Genomic DNA, 21576 nt, shown 5'->3' on the forward strand with positions numbered 1-21576 from the left:
CACGACCAACCTCGGACACCCGGCCAGTCCTGAGTGTGTCCTGGAGGGGACTCCCACCGAGACCCTGTCAAAGTTCAGTAACACTTCTCTTGGGAAATCAAGCCTCACGCTGTGGAGAGCACCCCTCTAAGTCCAGGCGTCACTTTGAGCCGTGTGAGTGCAGTGTGAGCTGCAGACCTGCCATGTCCCCTCCAGCCCGCTGACCAGGGCAGCAGGGCCTGGCTCCAAGTTCTCACCTGGCCTCACCCAGAAGACTTTGGTTGTTGGGGTCAATAGTCACCCACCAGTGTGCACACAGACACAGGTCAAACCGGCTCTGCAGACCTGAGTCTCATCCCCATGTGGACCCTCCGTGGAGACCTGGGTCCCGTCCCCGTGTGGACCCTCCTTCCATATACCGGATCTAGTTGCAGGGCCGCAGGGCCTGACCCCCTTGGAAGAGGCTGGGTCCCAGGGCCTGTGTGGGAGTCTTCATTCATTGCGTGGGCTCCTTCCCTTCCCGCTCTGCCTGCTGGGAAATAGCGCTTCTGCAAATTCTATTTCAATAGTGGAAATTCTGATTCACTGGCACTGAGCCCTCAGTGAGGCTCTAAAAACGGCATTTCCGAGCACTGACTCAGTGGTTAGGAGGCATTTGCCATGGAGGAAGGAATGACTCATCCTCCCTGCATGGGGATTGGGAGAGTCTTTTGACCCAACTCAGGAGTCCGATGCCAAGTCTGGGCTCGTTCCCACCAGGTGAGGGCAGAGGAAACCCCACCACAGATCCGAGTGTGCAACAGAGTGTCCCGGCCCCCAGGAGGGTTGGGATCCCTTCACTTCTCCCAGGTAGAAGGCAACCTTCCCCCAGAGGGGGTGGCAGCGGGCCGGCATCTGCAGGAGGTGCTCCTGGCCACAGGGGCTGTGATGTGTCGGGATGGATGCAGAGAGAGGGCGAATCCTGGGCCCAAAACAAAACATGTTTAGGTTCTGGTTTCCAGTTTGACTCTCATTTTCTCTCTTGTCTTTTCTCCCCACGGCATTTGGACAACAGATTCACAACTTCCCGAAAAAGTCTACTTAAGGTGAAGACCCTCCCATCCCCCCGGCCTCAGCCCAAGTGTGGATCCCTGATTAGCCCCGTTCTCCCGCTGCTGGCCCACCCTGCTGCCCAGGCCTGGGGCGGGGCGGGGAGCCAGGGGGATTTGAAATAACCCACTTCTGTTGGGAGCCTGTGTGCACGTAACTCGGGCTGGGGCTTCCCTGAAGAAGAGCTGAGGCCGGTGTTTGGGGGCCCGTAGTTTATTTGGGAGGTGGTCACAGAAGAGCCAGTCAGGGAGACGGGGAGGGGGACAGCAGAGCCCGGGAGCCTTGTCCAGCCTCTGGACAGTCATGGGCAGGCCTGGGGTCCCTGGAAGAGGAGTCTGGGGTATTACCTCCACCTCCACACAGGAGCCCCTCCTACAGCCCAGGAAAGCCGGGCTGGGTCTCGGGTGATCAGAGGGGGATGCTGGCCAGCAGGTGGGACCCAGGCGGCCACAAGGCATCCAGTCTGTGCCTTTCAGCCATCTCAAGAGCCTCACGTCAGACGGCCCTCCTTTTCCCATCGAGGCAACGAGAGGGTGAGCTGACAAGTCTTCTCAACACACTTGGCAAATGTCAAGGGCCCATCACTGCAGGATAAGTAGGACAAACATCAGCGGGACGGTGAAGGGGGGGAAGCACGTCTCTGAAACCCTCCGGCCGCAGGTCTGCCCGAGGATGCTGGGGGGGCGGGCTCCATGGGGCACCCGCCTTCCACGAGGACAAAGCGCTCCCAGCTTCCAGCCTCCCTGGAAACGGTGGCCATGGCCTGAGTGTTTCCCTGGCCACCTGCCAGGCCCTGGAGAGGAGCTGCTGAGGGCTTAGCCGGGGGTCTGCACCTGACTCATCAATAACCCAGGAGAGCGAGCCGTCTCCGCAGGACTGCCGGCAGCCTGGCCCAGGGCGGAGCTCTGCGGACTCTGGGCTTTGTCCTCAGAGAACAGGGCAAGCCTTTCCAGCTTCAGGGAAGGAGTCCTCGGCCGGGTGTAGATTTACAGCAGCTGCCTTGGAATTAGGTTGAAGGCAGAAAGCTGGTTTCAGACCAGGGCTTCTCACTGACGACGCATTAGAATCTCCTGGAAGCTCTCTGCTCTGCGGCTCCTGGGCCTGGCCCTGCAGGCCGAATGGAGCCCAGGGCACCTGGAGCTGGGGCCATGGGTCGCCCTCCCAGAAGCTGTGGAGTGACTTCCTCTCCAGCGGCTGAGCTGTCAGGGAGGAGGCAGGGCTCACGTGCAGGAAGTAGGGCCCCAGGGCCCCGGCCCGGCTCGTGGGGTGGCCTCCCCAGGTGAGCGCTGGGTCTCCCGTGAGCCCCCAGGTCAGGGTCAGGGTCAGGGTGGCTTGGGGAACGTCCTGCCGCATCGCCCCGTCTAGCACATCCTGTGAGGGGCTGTGAGCCGCTCGCCTCCCTCGCAGCCCCTGGACACCCCCCACCCCACCCCCCAGCCACCCAGGGGCCTCGCCGTGGCCCGGCCGCCCCTCCTGAGGCCCGAGCCAGGTGGGCCTCGTCAGGCTCCCCCGGGTTCTCTCCCGGAAGCCTCACCAGGCCCCGGTTGCCGGTGGGTGGGAGCAGACTCAGGTGGGAGGGAAATTAAAGCCTCGCCCGCTGCCTCTAAACCCGCCTCCCACGCCAGCCCTCACACGCCTGACGGGCTCCAGGTGGGGCGGAGGAGACGCCACTGCTCTGGAGACTGTCCTGTGGTCTCACTGCAGGTAGGGAGCTGTCACGGCATTGGGTGGGGCGGGGGGTTGCTGACACGACAGCCTCTTGGGTACGGGGGCCCCGGCGTGTAGGGGTGGCGCTGGCAGGGCAATGGAGAGGGGAGTGTCCCACGAGCCACCCTCCTTTACACCGACCAACCGACCGACTGACTGCAGGCCCAGGGGACGTGTCTTGCTCCAGGGGGTTGGGGAGGGGGCTTATGGGCCCAAGAGCTGCTGTGTGTGGGTTTCACTTCAGCAGCTCTTGTCCCAAGAGGCCCCACCAGCTGCTAAGATCTGAGCAACGCCCCCCCCCCCCGCCCCCACCCCCGCCTCCCACCAAACCTGATGCTGTCATCTCCCTGTTTAGCGCCCTGAGGGCCTCCTGGTGCACCACACCCCTCTCGGCTCCACCTCAGACAACAGCCCCCTCTCCCTGCCCTCTGCATCTGGGCTTATGGAGCTCTCTGACCTCAGAGCCTTTCCACCTGCTGTTTCCTCCGCTTGCAACCCTCTTTGCTGGTGTTGGATTTCATCTCAAATGCTGCTTCTTTCAGGAAGCCTTCCCTGACTTCTCTGACTGGGGAAATCTCTACTTCCTGTGCTGAGAGAGCCATCTTCTGCTCTTTCACATGATTAGTGCCATCACCTTTTACATTTGCTTGTGTGACTAGTTACTGCTTTATTCATCACCATCAGATTTGCTTCGGTCACCAGTCATGGCAACACATCCACCTTCAAAACTCGTTCTAGTCTGCCCGTGATACTGTGGGTCAGGAATGCAGGCAGAGCAGAGGTGTCTTAGCGGTGGTAGCTTGGCCCTTGGGGCCAGCTGTCTGCCAGGTCCCTCCATCTTCTCCGTGTCACCTGTGCCGGGGCCCCCCTGTGTCCACACTGCCTCCACGCAGCCAGCCTGGGTTTCCTCCCTGCCTGGGGCAGGCAGACTCGGGGTGGTGTCTGCCTTCCCCAGAGCAGGATGGCAGCTGCAGGGCTTCCAACCCATCTGGAAGTTTCCATTGTCTTCTGCTGGCCTCAGGGGGCTGGCCCAGTGTCAAGGGGAGGGACCACTTGGGGCACATCCATCGGGGACATCTTTGCAGTCCAGCTGCCACAAAGCTCCGCGTGAGCACTGAGCTTCTTCTCACTGTTAACTTTGCTTATGTGGGAGTCCTTCCTGTCTGTGGATTAGGGTCGGTGACTTGGGAAAACCACACAGGGATGAGACGCAAGTCCTCCTGAAAGTGCTCGGCCGTCACTGGCCCCCTCCTGCCATCCTCCCAAGCAGTGCATGGATTCAGATTTGGGCCCCAGGCAAACATCTAGAAAGGCCACTCCAAACCTCCTGTCAGAGCCAGAATTTGTGAGGGCTCCCTGGGGTTTGCACAAAGCATCCCGAAGAGAAAAATACTACTACTCTGAAAAGATCGTGCACAATGTTCAGCCTCCTCGCTCTTCACAGCCACTCTCTAGGCCTCCCCTCCAGCTGCTGGATGACACAGTCCGGGTCACGTTGTTCTGCTCAGTTTGACCCACTCTGCAGCACAGGCATCGCCTGGGGCGGGGGGTGGGGTGGTGGTGTCAGAAATGCAGACTCTCAGGCCCCACGACCAGCTGGTCCACCACCACCTGGGCCAGGTCTCGTAGGGATGGGCCGGCACAGTGAAGTTTGAGGCAGGCTGGCCAGGTCTGGGCTGGTTCCCCTTCTGTCCCCTCCCCTCTCCTTCTCCTCCCCTCTCCTTCTCCTCCCCTCTCCTCCTCTGGGGCAGGGACCAGCACTCTGAGGTCAGAGGGACTGAAGTGCAAGGTGCCGGCTGTTCATGGGGATGCAGGCCCCTCGGTGCCGCCTGGAGAACTTGCCCGGCCCTGCTCTTAGCCTCCATCCACCTCCCTTTTCTCAGAAACACTGACTCTTGGGGTCAGGAGGGTCGCTCTGAGCCAGCCTGACGTCCACCTGCTCAGCCCACCACCCAGCAGCTCCTTCACTGAAGAGCAAGGGTGTCCCCTCCCCGGGAGCTCCCTTCCAGTCTGCCTCCTGCCCTTGAAGACAGTTCCGTGTCCCTAGTTCTGCAGAGAAGGCCCCAGTGTGATGCTCTGACTGGTGGCTGGCCTCCTCCTGCGGCTTTGCCCAAATCCAGCCCCTTCTCAACACTCCGCTTCAAGGCTCATGTCCCCAGGGCCACCGGAGAGTGTGAATCCACCACCTCACCATAACACTTTGATCAAACCCAAAGTTCCCAGCGCCTTCTAGAAGGTTCCTGACACCTAGCACCCAGCCCCTGCCCCCTCAGCCCCAGCACACCCCAGGCCCCAGCTGGTCCCACTTCAGAAGCCACCCCCGACTCCTCATCCCTCTACGTCCCCTCCAGCTCCACTCTCCTGGCCTCTCCCATGGGCTGTGTCCTTGCCCGCGTGCCAGGCCAGCCCATCACTCCTGACCCCTGGGCGCAGGCGGGGGTCCAGCACCTGGTGGTCGAATGAGGGAACGAACAGCAAATATATTTCAGCTACTGCCAAGGTGATTGGACTCTGGTCAAAACGACCCTCCCCTCCGTGCACAATAAGACCCCCAGCTTCTTGCCCATCGCCAGGAGCCGCGTCTCCTCCATCACCCACACCCGTGCTGTCTGGGGTTGGCTCAGTGCTGAGACTTGCCTGTGTCTCTTGAAATTAAATCTCTCCAGATTCAGGATCTTTTCAGAGATTGTGTCACCCGAGCAGGCTGACCCCGCCTCCGTTTCTGCCCTAACAGGTCCCAGGGGGTGTTCTCGTGAAACCTGGCTCCGACACAGTCACCTGAACGCCTGGCACGGGGCCCAGGGCTGCCCAGGCGACGGCAGCCTTTAATCAACGGGTGGCCCGCCAGGCAGCCCGGTGTGTGCAATGGGGACAGGACGCTTGCCCTCTGGACATTTAAAGTTCCCTAGTGGTCACATTTAGGAAGTAAAAAACAGGTAAAATTAATAAAATATTTTAGTTAAACATCATATCCGTTATATTGTTTCAACATGAAATCAATATAAAAATTATTGTTGAGACAGTTCATGTTGTCTCTCTTGCGTGTCTGTGTGAGCCTGTCTCACCTGTCTTTTGCGGTGCTTTCTTCAGCCCCGGCGTCCCCCGAGTCCGGGTCCCAATCTGTCACACCCGCCCTCTCTTCTCCCACAATGCAGCCGCGGCCCGGAGGCTGCATCTCTGCTCCCCCGAGCCCAGCCCCCCAGCATGTCCTCCCCCGCCCATGTGCCTCGTGGGAACTGCCTGCACCTGAGGCCAGAGCCTCACGAGGCTTCGCCTGCCCTGAGGGGTGGTGTCTGGGGGGCCCCGGCCCTGTGGGCGGCGGGTACCAGAGTGACAGTCGGCCCTCCTGTCCGCAGCAGAGCCACAGGGCTACCGGTCCCTGGCACCTGGACAGAGCACGCCCCGAGTGGCCGAGGGCCTGTGGCGCTGCCAGCAGACTTGTGTCCTGTGGGGATGGGCGGCCGAGGTCCTGGGGCAGCCCCGCCCCCATTTCTCCACCTTCTCTCCTTCCACAGCTGCCCTCCCACCATTGCCACCAGCCTCTGGGGACTGTTTAAAATGCACCCGCACATAGTAGAGGGGGCCTTCCACGTCGAGGGAGTTTGACTGGTTTCCAGATCCATTCAGATGATAAGAAATGCCAACACTTTGCATTGCCAGCCCCAGTGTCCAGGGCTCCAATACCCCACAGGCTGTACAAGACGTGTAACAGCCCGGGGTTGGCACCTAAAATCTAAGAGGACAGATCTTGTGCTAAGTGCTCTTACTACAGTAACATTTTTTAAAATAAAATTTTAAAAGATGCCCATGTTACAGGGAAAGGAAGGGAGGTACCAAAATCTTAGATGAAATTCCAACTTTTGACTTTTAGGTGGTTACAAAATTGGCTCGAAATTCTCCTTGTGCTTCTCACTGCAAGTGGGTGTCAAGACTTGGAAGAGTGCATCGTTAGAAGGTCTCGGTAAGGACTTACGTGTGGCCGTTTCGAGGCTAAATCCTGCTGTGAGGAGGTTATGTTTTTCTAAATCAAGTTTTACGAGGTTTCTTGAAATGATTTCATTTGGAAGTTTTATGCAAAGTCAATATTTTTTCTTGTCACGTCTACATAATTATAAAGAAAATGCAGTGTATTTTTTTTTTTGCCAAGCTCCATATCATGCCACCAAAGTCCCCAATTCACCCCAGTTTGTCCCAAGTCACCTTGCCAACAATGCCATTGTCCACATCTGAAAATCGCTGGGCAGTGTGGTGCCAGGCCCAGGTCGGTACCTGCCCCTCAGGATCTTGAATCTGCCTTTTCACCCCTTCTGTCATGAATGCGCTTTTTGAACAAGTGCACTTTCCTCTCTGTCTGCCACGCAGCCAGGGGGCTTTAGAGACCACCCAGCCAACATTCCTCTACCCTCTCCGGTTTGTTTCCCAAAACAGCCAGTACAGTGGAGACCCCGGGAAAGCCTGGCAAGGCTGTGATTTGCTCTGCCCCTTAAGGGGAAGAGCCCACCAAATGGGGCTACAGCAAGGCAGGGAAGAGAACTTTCCGTTTATTTGGGGGTGCTGTGAGCTTTGCAGTTGGGTGGTTACCGAGAGCACATGGCCCTCTGAATCTCCCGGGAAGCACTGGGAGGGGCTGACACGCCAAGATCGCTCAGGTCAGAGTTTCAAAGTGTGTCCGATAGCTCATTGCACGTACAGACAAACGCTGCTACAGTGTGAAATTTAAAATCCATAAAGATGAAAAGAGGGAATCAAAGCCAAAATGAATTTCTGGGTGTAAAAATAGGAAAAGTGTTGGATGTGGGATGTCCTCTCTGAGCCACCAGGTTGATTTCACCAGAGTCTACTGTACTGTTAGCTGTGGTTTTTAAAGCTAATGATGAAATCAGAGATTTTACCAGTATACACATTGTACAGAAAGTAATTTCCTTTTTGCAGGAAATTCAAGAGAGAATACCAGTTAAACTTCTAGTGGAAAGATGCTTCTGGGGGTGGTTCCAGATACCCAGGGCAAGCAGCTGCCTCAAATCCTTTTTTGGAAAGAGGCAGAGGAGAAATGCGTGAAGCACAGGACACGTATGGGGCTCACCAGGGAAGGGAAGGGAACTTGGACGGGACCCGGGCCAGAGCTGTAACCGATAGAAGCTCTCGCTCGGCACCTGCACCTTCCCGTAGATAACGATGAAGGCTTCCTTTAGTCTAACACTGGGCAGAGGAGGGGGCTGATGGTGGGTGTCCTGGCGCCCTGCATGCTCTGTTCACTGGGACTCCTCCCTGAGTTCTCATCTTGGCCCCACCTGGCCAAGCTGACTGGCCCCTGGGGACTCCAAAGGGGTCTGGGTGAGGCCTGGGAGAGAGAGGCCCGGGTGTTAGCTGGAGGGTCAAGGGCGTGACCCCTGCTGCTGGGCAGAGGCCCCAGGTGAGCTGTTCATCCCTTGGGAGGAGCCGTCTGTGTGAGGGCTGGACGGCTGATGGACACTGGCTGCCTGGGCCGGGGACTGTGTCTCCAGCTTCTCAGTGACACTGTCTGCTGACCTGTGCTTGTGTGTGCGGGGCCTGGAGCCACCTGCCCCTCTGCCCACTTCCTGCATCCTCCCCGGCCCACCCTACTGGCGCCTGGGCCTGGCTGGAGCTGGGTCACACTGACCCCTGGTGTTGCCGTCTGCCGTGGGCAGGGGCCCTTTTCTCCTTCCAGCCCTCCCCCGTCTGGCCTGTTTTGTCTCTGCTGGTGGATGGAGGCATCGTCCAGGGTCGAGCCAACAAACAGAATTGCATCATTTCAGTGATTCTGCATACAAGTTAAACGCTCTGAAGTTTGCATTTAAAACTGTATTGCACAACATAAAGATGAATAGTAAAATTCATGCTAATAATTGAAATTCTTAGATTTTCTTAGAACAATGATGAATAGCAAATAAAAAATATAATAAGTCAAGAGAACATCCTTGGAAGAAAGAAAAGGCTTTAAATGTAGCTCTCACAGCACTTTCCCCCTGTCTTTTGGACGAGAGGCCTGCGTTTTCACCCTGGTCGAGGACGTTGTAACACAGAGCCCTGGCTTGTGTGTCTGTGATGGAGACACACACACAGCACACACTCACGCACGTGTGAAAGAGAGTGAAGACCCTTTTCCAGAGCTGCATGTTAGTAAGAGCAGACACACAGAGAGAAAGCTCTCCAGGTGTCATCTCAAGCTTCCCAGCACCGAGGCAAGAATCGGAAGCATTTCAGAGCTCAATGCTTGACGCCATCAGAGCTAAAGGAATTTCTGAGAGATGAGATTAATGTTGTCTTCAACACTTAATGTTTTTCTTGATTCAAAAAGAAACACATCCCAAGTATCCATTGACGGATGAAGGAGTAGACAGAATGTGGCCCATCCATACAGGGAATATTATTCAGCCTTAAAAGGCTGCAATATGGATGAATCTTCAGGCTTTATTCTAAGTGAAATAAGCCAGTCACAAAAGATAAATACTGTATAATTCCACTTCTATGAGATATCTAGGGCAAATCCATAAGGATAGAAAGTAGGATGGTGGGTGACAGGGGCCAAGGGAAGGGGGAATGGTGAGTTAGTGTTTAATGGGGACAGAGTTTGTCTGGGAAGATGAGAAAGTTCTGTAGATGGATGGCAGTGATGTACTTAATGCCACTGAACTGTGCACTTAAAATGATTAATATGGGACTTCCCTGGTGGTCCAGTGGGTATGACTCCAGCAGGGGGCCCAGGTTCGACCCCTGGTCGGGGAACTAGATCCCACATGCTGCAACTGAGAGTTCGCATGTTGCAACTAAGGCGTCCACATGCCACAACTAGGAAGTCTGCATGCCGCAACTACAGATCCCGCATGCTGCAACGAAGATCTCGTGTGCCACAACTAAGATCCGGTGCAGCCAAAATAAATAAATAAATATTTTTTAAAACCCCCCAAAAATGGTTAAAATGGCAAATTTTATGGTATGTGTATTTTACCACTATAGAAAACAGTACCACATACTCATTGGAAGAATCAAAAGCAGACACCATAGGAGAAGCTGCAAGTGGAAGGCACAGGTGGGAAGGATGGGCAGGAAGGACCCACACAAACACATCCCATGTCTGGCTCACCAGGTCCCACCTGTACCGGCCAAGGCCCTGGACTCCATAGAACACAGATCTGTCAGCCTTCATGGCTCGAGTCACTGCTCAGGAATAATTTACACAAGTCCATGAGCAAAGAAGAGTCCTGCTTCCAGCTTTGAGCTTTCTCGAAAGGTGATTTCCTCACAGCCACTCTCTTTGGAAGGCAGCTTCCAGAAGACTTGGAAATTGGAGAAACGAGGGTCTTCAGAGAACAAGAGGAGAGCACAGCTAAGGAAATATGCTGTGATATCCCAACTCCTCCTCTGGTCTCACAGTTTAACTTTATAGGAAACTGACAAATTGATTTCTAAAGTGTCTGCACCATTTTATTTCCCCACCAGCAACATACAAACGTTCTGATTGTTCTGCATTCTCATCAACACTTGATGTTGTCAGCCTTTAAATTTTAGCCAATTAGTGGACACGTAGTAGTATCTCATTGTGGGTTTGACTTGCATGTGCTTAATTTGCACAATGTTAAGCATATTTTCTGGTACTTATTGGCAATTTGCATACTTTATTTTATGGACTGTCTGTCCAAACATTTTTCCCCATTTAAAAAATTGAGTTGTCTTATGAAACTGTAAGAGTCGTTTACATATTTAGGTGCAAGTCCTTTGAAAGATATATGTATTAAATATTTTCTTCCAGTCCGAGGCTTGCTTTTTCATTTTCTTCTTTAATAAATTTATTTATTTACTTATTTTTATTTTTGGCTGCGTTGGGTGTTTGTTGCTGCGTGCAGGCTTTTCTCTAGTTGTGGCGAGCAGGGGCTACTCTTCATCGTGGTGTGTGGGCTTCTCATTGGGTGGCTTCTTATTGCAGAGCATGGGCTCTAGGCACGCGGGCTTCAGTAGTTGTGGCATTCAGGCTCAGTAGTTGTGGCTCACGGACTCTAGAGCACAGGCTCAGTAGTTGTGGCGCACGGGCTTAGTTGCTCCGCAGCATGTGGGATCTTCCTGGACCAGGGCTCGAACCTGTGTCCTCTGCATTGGCAGACGGATTCTTAACCACTGCGCCACCAGGGAAGCCCTTCGTTTTCTTAATGGAGTCTTTCAAAGTACAGAAGTTTTCATTTTGAAGACCTTTTTTTAAAATTGTCTTTCTGTATCTATTTTCTTTGGTTACATTTAAGATTTTATATCATATTATTGGTTTTAAGTATTTTCATTGTGATATGTCTCATGGTTTTCTTTGTGTTTATCCTTCTTGGGGATTCATTGAGTTTCTCGGATCTATAGGTTTATATATTTTATCAGATTTGGAAAATTGCATCATTAAATACTTTCTATGTCCCCCACCTTTTCACTGGGCTTCCAGACGCACACGTTAGACCACTGGATGTTGCCCTTGGTGCACTAGGCTTATGCTCACTGTTTTTCAGTGTTTTTCTCTGTACTTAGTTTTGAATAGTTTTATTTGCTACATCTTCAAGCTCATTGACTTTTTTTCTTCAGTGTCTAATCAGGTGTTAATGTCACTTAATAAAATTTTTATTTTAGCTTTTGTATTTTTCATCTCTAGAATTTCCATTTGGTTCTTTTTATATCTTTTATATCTTCCATTTCCCTCCTCACTAGGTTCATGTGTTCCATTACATTCTTGATCATATTGAATGTATTTATATTAACTTTTATGCTTTTGTGTGAAAATTCCATCACCTCTGTCATTTCTAGGTCTGTTTCTATTGACTAATTTTTCTTCCGATAATGTTTCAAATTTTCTTGCATTAGTGCATGTCTAGTAATTTTTTTATTGGATGCCAGTCATTGTGAATTTTAGATTGTAGATACTACATTTTGCTGTATTCTTTAAAAAAGTATTGAAACTATTTTCAGTCCTGCTTTATTCTTTTAAGGCTTTTTTTTGAGGCTATTTTAAGATGGGTATAGTTAGTCTTTTCTATAGGGCTAGTTAGCCCCACTACTAAGGCACTTACTGAATGCCCATGTACTCAACAAGGTCTGGCTGTAGGGGATATGAACAATTCCTTGCCCTGTATGAGCTCTGGAAATTGCTCTGCTTGTAGCTCCCCAACACCTCTTCTTTCTCTGGGATTTGCTCTTCATAAACCAAGGAGTTTTACCTTGATCATGAGCAAGTGATTTCCAACTGAAGACTCAGAGAACCCCCATGCAGATTTCTGAGCTCTTTGCCTACAACTCTTCCTCCTCTTTAGTACTCTGCCTCACATATTTTAGCTACTTCAGCCTCATCTGGCTCCCAGCTCTGCCTCCTCAACTCAATGAAACCACCTGGCCCTACTTTCCCTACCTGTGCCAAGATCACAAATTGCCTTCAGGCAGAAATCTAGGTTGCTTGAAGGGCTCATCCCCATTGGTTTCCCTCTCTTAGGGATCACAGTCCTGCACTGTCTGTTATTTAACATCTAAAAACAATTTTATGTACCCCGGCTATTTTGCAGATGGTTTGTTTAACATATTATGTCTGTGTTTCAACAGAAGGACAAGTCTGGACACTGTTACTCCCTTATAGACAGAAGTAGAAAATTTGGTTTTATATTTTAAAATATTTTTTCTTAATTATAAAAATAACACATGCTCATTTTAGAAAATTTGAAATTACAAGTAGACACAAAAATGAAAATAGAAATCACACACACCACAAAAAATAACCACTAATGTTGTGGTATATATCTTTCTGATAGGGTCCCTGTGAGTGTATGTGTGAGTGTGTATATGTATACGTAATATTTTTTTTACAAAAATAGGATGATATTGCACATACTATTTTATAATCTGATTTTTTTCATTTAATATTACGTCATAGATATTTCCACTTTATTACAGTCCTGAGACTGTCTCATCTCCTTACTTATGAATACCCCTCTTCATCTACCTTCCTTCCCTACTTCTGTCCTTTCCTCCAACTCTAATTCTTCCTCAAAATTCTATAGAGTCTATTCCACTGCTAATACCATCCTAAACATTGCAGTGTACCCAAAAAATAGACATCATGGTCTCTGTGCTTGAGGAATTTAATATCACACTGGTAAGAGAGATAAATGCTGTGTCTATTTGGAGAGCAATAGCAAATCGATGTATAGACAAGTACCTTATAGACTGGGGTTAACTGTGTAAATGTAGAATGAACAGAAATGGAAAAGATTGTTTTTTTTAAAAAAAGAATCACAGACAAAAAAGAAATTAACTCTGAGCGCTCACAGAATTTACCTCTAGAAATTTTACAGTACTGGAGTGATGTAATGAGTCATCAGTTTTGTGGGGACTGGTTTGCGGGATAGTTTCCCTCTCTTTGTGAAAAAGATTGTTTTGCCGAGCTTGAGTATCAAAATCTGCCATGATCTTGTTGATAAAACTAGCCAAAACAAATTCAAAATCCTACTAATAATTCATTCACTTAAAACAGAAGGCAGAAGACAGCCTATCCTGCTGCTGTAGTATATTGATACCACAGTTATTAGGACTCCTAGAAGTGTGAATGTGAGAATTTTATTTATGGGTTGGTAATCACAAAGGGTAAATTAATTATAAAAAGCAACCACCGAATTATGTGGGAGGTAAGGTAAGGTGAAAGGCTAATATGTGGATGTCTTCTTTCCTTGGGGTATATTGTTTAATGTGCCAATTAAATTAAATTTCTGCTTTTTATGAGTCAGATAATTTTATATTTTTATCCTATTCAGCAATAGGTATTTGTATTTACAAATTATAAAAATTCAAATTTGCAAATATGCACATGTCTATTTCTGAACCATTGGTCCATCCATGAACCAGTATCACCACACTGGGTTGATTACTAAAACTACATAAGTCTTGGTATTGGGCAAATCCCCCACTGTATTCCCTTCAGGAACGTCTTAGCTATACTTGGCTCTTTGCCCTTCCATAGAAATTTTATAATTAGCTCATCAAGTTCCACAAAATCCCTCTAGGGCTTTCTATTAAAATCACATTGGATCTATATATCAATTGGGGGAAAAATAAAATCTTTATGATCTTGGGCCTTTCTATTCATAAATATATTTCTTTATTTTAAGGTCTTCTTTAATGGTTTTCAGATAAATTTCAACATTTTCTCCATAATAGTCTTGCAAATAATTTTTTACATATATTCAGAGTTGCTAGAGGCGCATCAAATACATTTTTGCCAAATACCAAATAGCCAAATGCCAAAGCAGATATTTGGCCAGAGCCATGGCAAAAACTGATTTCAGAAAACTGAATAAATGTCTGAAATACATCCATAAACACAAAATTTTATCAGGAAATTTATGTTATGAAAAATATTTCAATTTTTAAGTAAAATTTTTGTTTGAAAAGTCTGATATTGTGATGCAGAAACAATCAGTTCTCAGAACCGACAGCGGTTAGATTGCTCCCACAGCTACTAAATGGCACGTCAACAGCACTCTTGCCCTCAAATGAGGTGAAGGGAAAAGCAAGATTTTTTGAGGAATATCTTTTTCTTCTCTAAAAGTTTTATCTTCATATTTTTTGTGTGTTTTATTGGCTAGATCTTTTCTTCCTTGGGAAAATCTGAAGTGGCAAACGTAACAATATACTTTTAATTTATCTTCATGAGATGTGAGAGATTGCCAAACAATAATTTTTCTCAAAGATCTCATGGTTTAAATGAAATTAAGTAACTGAAAATTAAATGCAGGTTTTAAAGATTATTTTACTTAATGTAATGAGTGCTAGTATGCCAAACAATTCTATGATGACTAGAATAATTACAAAGTCTAATTCTTAGTACTGTGCTTGTATAATTACATAAAGTTTTAGGAACACTTCTTAGTTCAAAAATGATATAATGTTCATTCTAAATTTATCTAGCTAATGCATTCTCTTAATATTCATATTAATCTGCAGTCTTTCCCCTTATTTATTTAGCTATTTGGAAGCTCTTGATTGTTGTTTTTCCACATAAAATTAACTGCTTTTACAACCATCATTAATTATTGTGGAATTTTACTCCTGCAATAATAAATGCACAGTTATACTACAACCAGCATTTCAACATGGAAAGAACCTAAGATTTCCCCTCTAAGTTACATGTAGAATGTTTACCTATATTTATAAAGATTTAGATGTTAGCAAAAGAATCTAATAACATGCTTTGTATTACTAATACAGAGTCTATGATCACACACAGGTTCAGGGATACAAGAAATGACATTAAAGTAGACATTTGACCTTCTTGCATCCAAAGCTTACACCAAATACCAGATTTGGGCCAAAAACAGAGGTTGAAGACCAACTTCATTGATAGTAGTTCTAGATAACTTCTTCTTAATTGCTATTATAAATGGCATTTTAAATATGTTTCCTATATATTATTAGTATATAGAAATGCAGTCGAGTTTTGCGTATTGATTTTAAACTTTTTATTTATTTATTTATTTAATTTATTTTTGACTGCGTGGGGTCTTCGTTGCTGCGTGCGGGCTTTCTCTTTTTGTGGCAAGTGGGGGCTACTCTTTGTTGCAGTGTGCAGGCTTCTCACTGCGGTGTCTTTTGTTGTGGAGCACGGGCTCTAGGCGTGCGAGCTTTAGTAGTTGCAGCACACGGGCTCAGTAGTTGCGGCACGAGGGCTCTAGAGTGCAGGCTCAGTAGTTGTGGCACATGGGCTTCGCTGCTCCGTGGCATGTGGGATCTTCCTGGACCAGGGCTCAAACCCGTGTCCCCTGCATTGGCAGATGGATTCTTAACCACTGTGCCACCAGGGAAGTCCCTGCATATTGATTTTATATCTAGCAACTTTGTCAAAATTTCCCATTAATTTTAATACTTTGTCTATGTATTTTGGGGGTCATTTTGAAGACCACCATAACAGCTGTGAATAGTGACAATTGGTCTTTTACAATGGTAAAGCATTCTTCGTAATGCTTTTTCTTTAGTGTAAGAGCCTCAACAATGTTGAATAGAAGCAGAACTAGCAGGTATCTGCTTGTTTCTGATTTTTAAAGAGAACTCTTTTCAACATTACTTCATTCATAATGAAGTTTGCTGAGTTTTTTCAGAGATACTATGAAAACAAAATTTTAAACCCTGTATTCTTTGATTCAAATCACATATTCAGCAAGTTCCATAAACTGAGATTCAGCCTGGCTCAAAAAAATCAAGCATATGCCAGAGATTAGGAGCCTCTTATTAGCATTTATTAGCAAGAACCTTGGGAAGATGAGGACTATTGACTCAGAGAGGAGAAGAAATCAAAGATAAAGTTTGCAAATACTTGCAAGACATTTAAAGATGCCAAGAATGTAAATCTTTTTTTTTTTTTAAATTGTGGTGAAATATAGATAAGGTAAAATTTACCATCTTAACTGTTTTAAACTGTACAGTTCATTCACATTAAATGCATTCACATAGTCGTACAACCATCAGTACCATCCACATCTAGAACTCTTTCCATCTGAAGCTGTCCTCATTAAACAATAACTCCTCATTCTCCCCTGGCCTCAGGCCCTGGCAATTACCATTCTACTGTCTCCATGCATTTGACCACCCTAGGTATCTCATATAAGTGGAAACTTACAATATCTGCTCTTTTGTGACTGACTTATTTCACTTTGCATAACATCATCAAGGTTCATCCATGTTGTAGCATGTATCATAATTTCATTCCTTTTTAAGGCTGAGTAATATTCCATTTTATATATAATACCACATTTTGTTTATCCATTCATCCATTGATGGACACTTGGGTTGCTTTCAACTTCTGGCTATAGTGAATAATGTTGTTATAAACATGAGTGCACAAATATCTGTTTGAATCCCTGCTTTCAATTCTTTTGGGTGCATATCCAAAAATGGAATCGCTGGATCATATGCTAATTGTAAATGTTTTATTTTTTGAGGAACCATCATACTGTTTTCCACAGCAGCTGTGTCATTTTACATTCCCATCAAGAGTGCACAAGGATTCCAATTTCTCTGCATCCTTTTCAACATGAGTTATTTTGTTTTTGTGACGATAGTCATCCTAATGGGTGTAAGGTGGTATCTTATTGTGGTTTTGATTTGCATTCACCTAATAATTAGTAACACTGAGCATCTTTTAATGTGCTTTTTGGCCATTTATATATCTTCTTTGGGGAAGTGCCTTTTCAAGTCTTTGCCCATTTTTTAATTGGGTTGTTTTTTGTTGTTGTTACTGACTTGTAGGAGTTCTTTATGTATCCTGGATATTAACCCCTTATCAGATACGTAATCACCAAATATTTTCTTCCATTCCAGGTATTACCTTTTTCACTCTGTTGATTGTGCCTTTTGATGTACAGAAGTTTTAAATTGTGATGTAGTCCAGTTTATCTATTTTTCCTTTTGTTGCCTTTTGGTGTCATATCCAGAAATCATTGCCAAATTAAAAATTGAAAATTTCCTCTATGTTTTCTTCTAAGAGTTTTATAGTTTTAACTCTTCCATTTAGGTCTTTGCTTCATTTTAAGTTAATTTTGTATGTAATATATGTTAGGGTCCAATGTCATTCTTTCATTTGTGGATATCCAGATTTCCCCAACACCATTTGTTGAAAATATTGTTCTTTCCCTTATTTAATGGTCTTGGCACCCTTGTTGAAAATCATTTGACTCTATATGCAAGGCTTTGTTTCTGGGCTGTCTATTCTATTCCACTGTTTTATTCATCTTTTTGCCAGTACCACATTGTTTTGATTACTGTAGCTTTGCAGTAAGTTTTGAAATCAGGAAGTTTGAGACCATCAGCTTTGTTCTTCTTTTTCAAGATTGTTTTGACTATCAGGGGGTCCCTTGACATTCCATATAAATTTTAGGATGGATTTCTCTACTTCTGCAAAAAAAATGTCATGGAGATTTTGACAGAAATTGCATTGAATCTGTAAGGAAATAAATCTTAACTCAAGTCGTGTCAAGGTCCTTTTGTGTCAGCATTTATACCTGTTCTAGATCTTATCCTAGTGACTTGGAGAATTTATTTCCTAAAAGTTACTTTTTGTGTCATCTAGACTGTAAATATTTAATTGCAAATACTTAATATCCTGTGGAATATAATAACTTTGAGGCTATATACAATAACTTGTCTTTGGAAACTGAGTTTTCTGTAACTCACTTGTCTATAGGGAGATTTGGAGTCTTTTGATAATGAGAAATCTTCAAGACCTTTGCCTTGCTTTCTCACTTCAAGCTTGATTGCAATAAATTGATAAATCTTGCAGATTCAGTATGTAAAAGCACAGGAAGTATAAGTCATTTAGCTTTGTTCTTTTGTCGTTTAGCTGAAGTCTAAGTGGGCTGTTTTGGCCTTTCAGGGCCCATTGCAATTGCGTATTAATTTGAGGATCATCTTTTTTATTTCTGCAAGAAAGGTTGTTGGAATTTGATAGGGATTGCATTGAATCTGTAGATCACTTCAAGTAATATTGACATCTTACCAATATTGTCCTCCTACCCGTGGACAAGTTATGTATTTCCATTTATTTAGGTTTTCTTTAATTTATTTGAGCAAAGCTTGTAGTTTTCAGTGTATAGATCTTTCACCACCTTGGTTAAGTTTATTGCTATGTATTTTATTCTTTTAGATGCTATTGCAAATTGAATTACTTTTTACATTTCCTTTTTAGATTGTACATTGCACATGTATAGAAATACAACTGATTTTTCTGTGTTGACCTTATACCCTGCAACTTTGCTGAATTCCTTTATTAGCTTTAGTAGCTATCATGTGGATACTTTGGGATTTTCTAAATATAAGACTATGTCGTCTATAAATAGAGATAGTTTAACTTCTTTTCCAGTTGGGATACCTTTTATTTCTTTTTCTTTTCTAATTGTTCTGGCTAGAATTACTAGTACAATGCTGAAATGAAAGATTGAAAGTGAGCATCTTTGTCTTGTTTTTAATCTTAGGGGGAAATATTTTGATCTTTCACTATTGTGTATATTAGCTTGAGTTTTTCATAAATATCTTTATCATGTTGAGGAAGTTTGCTTATATCCCTAGTTTTTTTGTTTTTCTCATAAATGTGTGTTGTATTTTTTCAAATGCCTTTTTGTGTCAGTTTAGATGATCACATGGCTTATTCCCTTTGTTCTGTTGATGTGGTTTATTATATTGACTGATTTTCTTATGTTGAACCACTCTTACATTTCTGATATAAATCCCACTTGGTCATGGTATATAATCCTTTCAATATGCTCTTGGATTTATTCTGCTAGTATTTTATTGAATATTTTAGTATTTTATAGTTTTAAAATCAATATTCATAATGGATATTGGTCTGTAGTTTTCTTTTCTCATGATGTCTTCATCTGGCTTTGGAATCAAGGTAATGCTAGGTTCATTAAATGAGTTAGGAAGTGTTCCCTCCTTTTTAATTTTCTGAGCAAGTTTGAGAAGGATTGGTGCCAGTTTTTCCTTAAATGTTTGGTAGAATTTACAGTGAAGCCATCTGATCCTGGACTTTTCTTTGTTGGGAGATGTTTGATTACTGATTCAATGACTGCTTGTTATGGGTCTGTTGAGATTTTCCATTTCATATTGAGTCTGTTTAGGTAAACTGTGTGTTTCTAGGAATTTGTCCATTTCATTTAGGCAATTCAAGTTTTTGGCATATAATTGTTTATAGTGTTCTCTTATAATCCTTTTTATTTTTGTAAGGTCAATAGTAATGTCCCACTTTCATTTCTGATTTTAGCTATTTGCATTCTCTCTCTTTTTTCTTTGTTAATCTAGGTTTGTCAACTTTGTTGAATTTTTCCAAAGAACCATCTTTTGGTTTTATTGATTCTGTTGTTTACTATCCTCTAGTTTATTTATATCCTCTGTAATCTTTATTAGTTCCTTTCTTCTGCTAGCTTTGGGTTTAGTTTTCTCTTCTTTTACTAGTTCCTCAAAGTATAAAGTTAGGTTATTGATTTGAGATATTCTTTTTTAAATTTAGGCATTTACAGCTATAAATTTCCCTCTGAGCACTGGCTTTGCTGCAGCCCATAAATTTTGGTGTGTTGTATTATTTTGTCATTCATCCCTGAGTATTTTCTCATTTCTCTTGTGATTTCTCTTTTGATGCATTGGTTGTTAAGACTGTGTTGTTTACCACATATTTGTGAATTTTCCAGTTTTCCTTTTGTTATTGATTTCTAGCTTTGTTTCACTGTGATCAGAAAAGATACTTTGTATGATTTCAGTTCTTCTAAATGTACTGAGACTTGTTTTGTGGCTTAACATATGCTCTATCCTGGAGAATGTTCTACTGCACTTGGGGAAAATGTGTATTCTGTTGTTGGGTAGTGTTCTATGTATGTCTGTTGCATATAGTTGGTTTAGAGTGTTGTTCAAGTTCTCTATTTCCTTATTGATCTTCTGTATAATTGGTCTATCCATTATTGCATCTGATATATTGAAGTCCCCAGCTCTTATTTGTAACTGTTCATCTCTCCCTTCAATTCTATCAAGTGCTCGCTTCATATTGGAGCTCTGTTATTCGATGCATGTATTAATATATAATGTCTTTCTTCACCGCTTTTAACAGTTTTTTAATTTAAAGATTATTTTGTCTGACGTTAGTATAGCTACTCCAGCTCCCTTTTGGGTACTAATTGTATGGAATATCTTTTCAATCTTTTCGCTTTCAATCTGTTTGTGTTTTTGAATCTCAAGTGAGTCTCTTGTAGACAGCATATAGTTGGATCATGTTTGGTTTTTTAAAATATTTTATTTATTTATTTATTTCTGGCTGGGTTGGGTCTTTGTTGCTGTGTGCAGGCTTTCTCTAGTTGCAGTTAACCGGGGCCACTCTTCGTTGCGTTGCATAGGCTTCTCATTGCGGTGGCTCCTCTCGTTGCAGAGCACGGACTGTAGGCACGTGGGCTTCAGTAGTTGTGGCACACAGGCTCAGTAGTTGTGGCACATGGGCTTAGTTGCTCCGCAGCATGTGGGATCTTCCCGGACCAAGGCTTGAACTCGTGTCCCCTGCATTGGCAGGGGAATTCTTAATGACTGCGCCACCAGGGAAGTCCCGGATCATGTTTTTTTTTTTTTTTTTTTTTTAATTCATTCTACAATCTCTGACTTTTGATTGGACAGTTTAAAATAATTACTGATAAGAAAGGACTTACTTCTGCCATCTTGCTATCTGTTTTCTGTCTGTCTTATATCTTTTTTGTCCCTCATTTCCTCCATTACTTCCTTTGTGTTTCATTTCTTTTTTTTTTTAAATAGTAAACCATTTGACCCCCCTTTCATTTCCTTTTGTGTGTATATTTTTAAAGAGATCTTCTTTGTGGTACCCTGGAGAATATGTTTAACATCCTAAATTTAAAATAATCTTTTTTGAGCTATTACCAATTTATATTTAAAAGCTTACAGAACTGCTCCTATACAATTCTGTCTTCCCTCTGTTCTGTTTATAGTGTTGTTGTCACAAATTACATCTTTATACATTTGTGCCAAATAATATAGACTCATAAATACATTTTTTAATTTTTTAGGAAAAAAAAGTAGACATGTAAACCGAAATACCATAATACTTGCTTTTACATTTGTACATGTATTTACCTTCACTGGAAGTCTTCATTTCTTTATACAACTTTGAGTTGCTGTCTAGTATCCTTTTGTTTTGTTCTAAAGGACTATCTTTAACATTTCTTGTGGGCAAGTCTAACAGTAATGAACTCCCTCAGATTTTGTTTTTCTTGGAATGTCTTATTTCTA

Source organism: Balaenoptera ricei, chromosome 2, assembly GCF_028023285.1.
Source record: "Balaenoptera ricei isolate mBalRic1 chromosome 2, mBalRic1.hap2, whole genome shotgun sequence".
Lineage (NCBI taxonomy): Eukaryota > Metazoa > Chordata > Mammalia > Artiodactyla > Balaenopteridae > Balaenoptera > Balaenoptera ricei.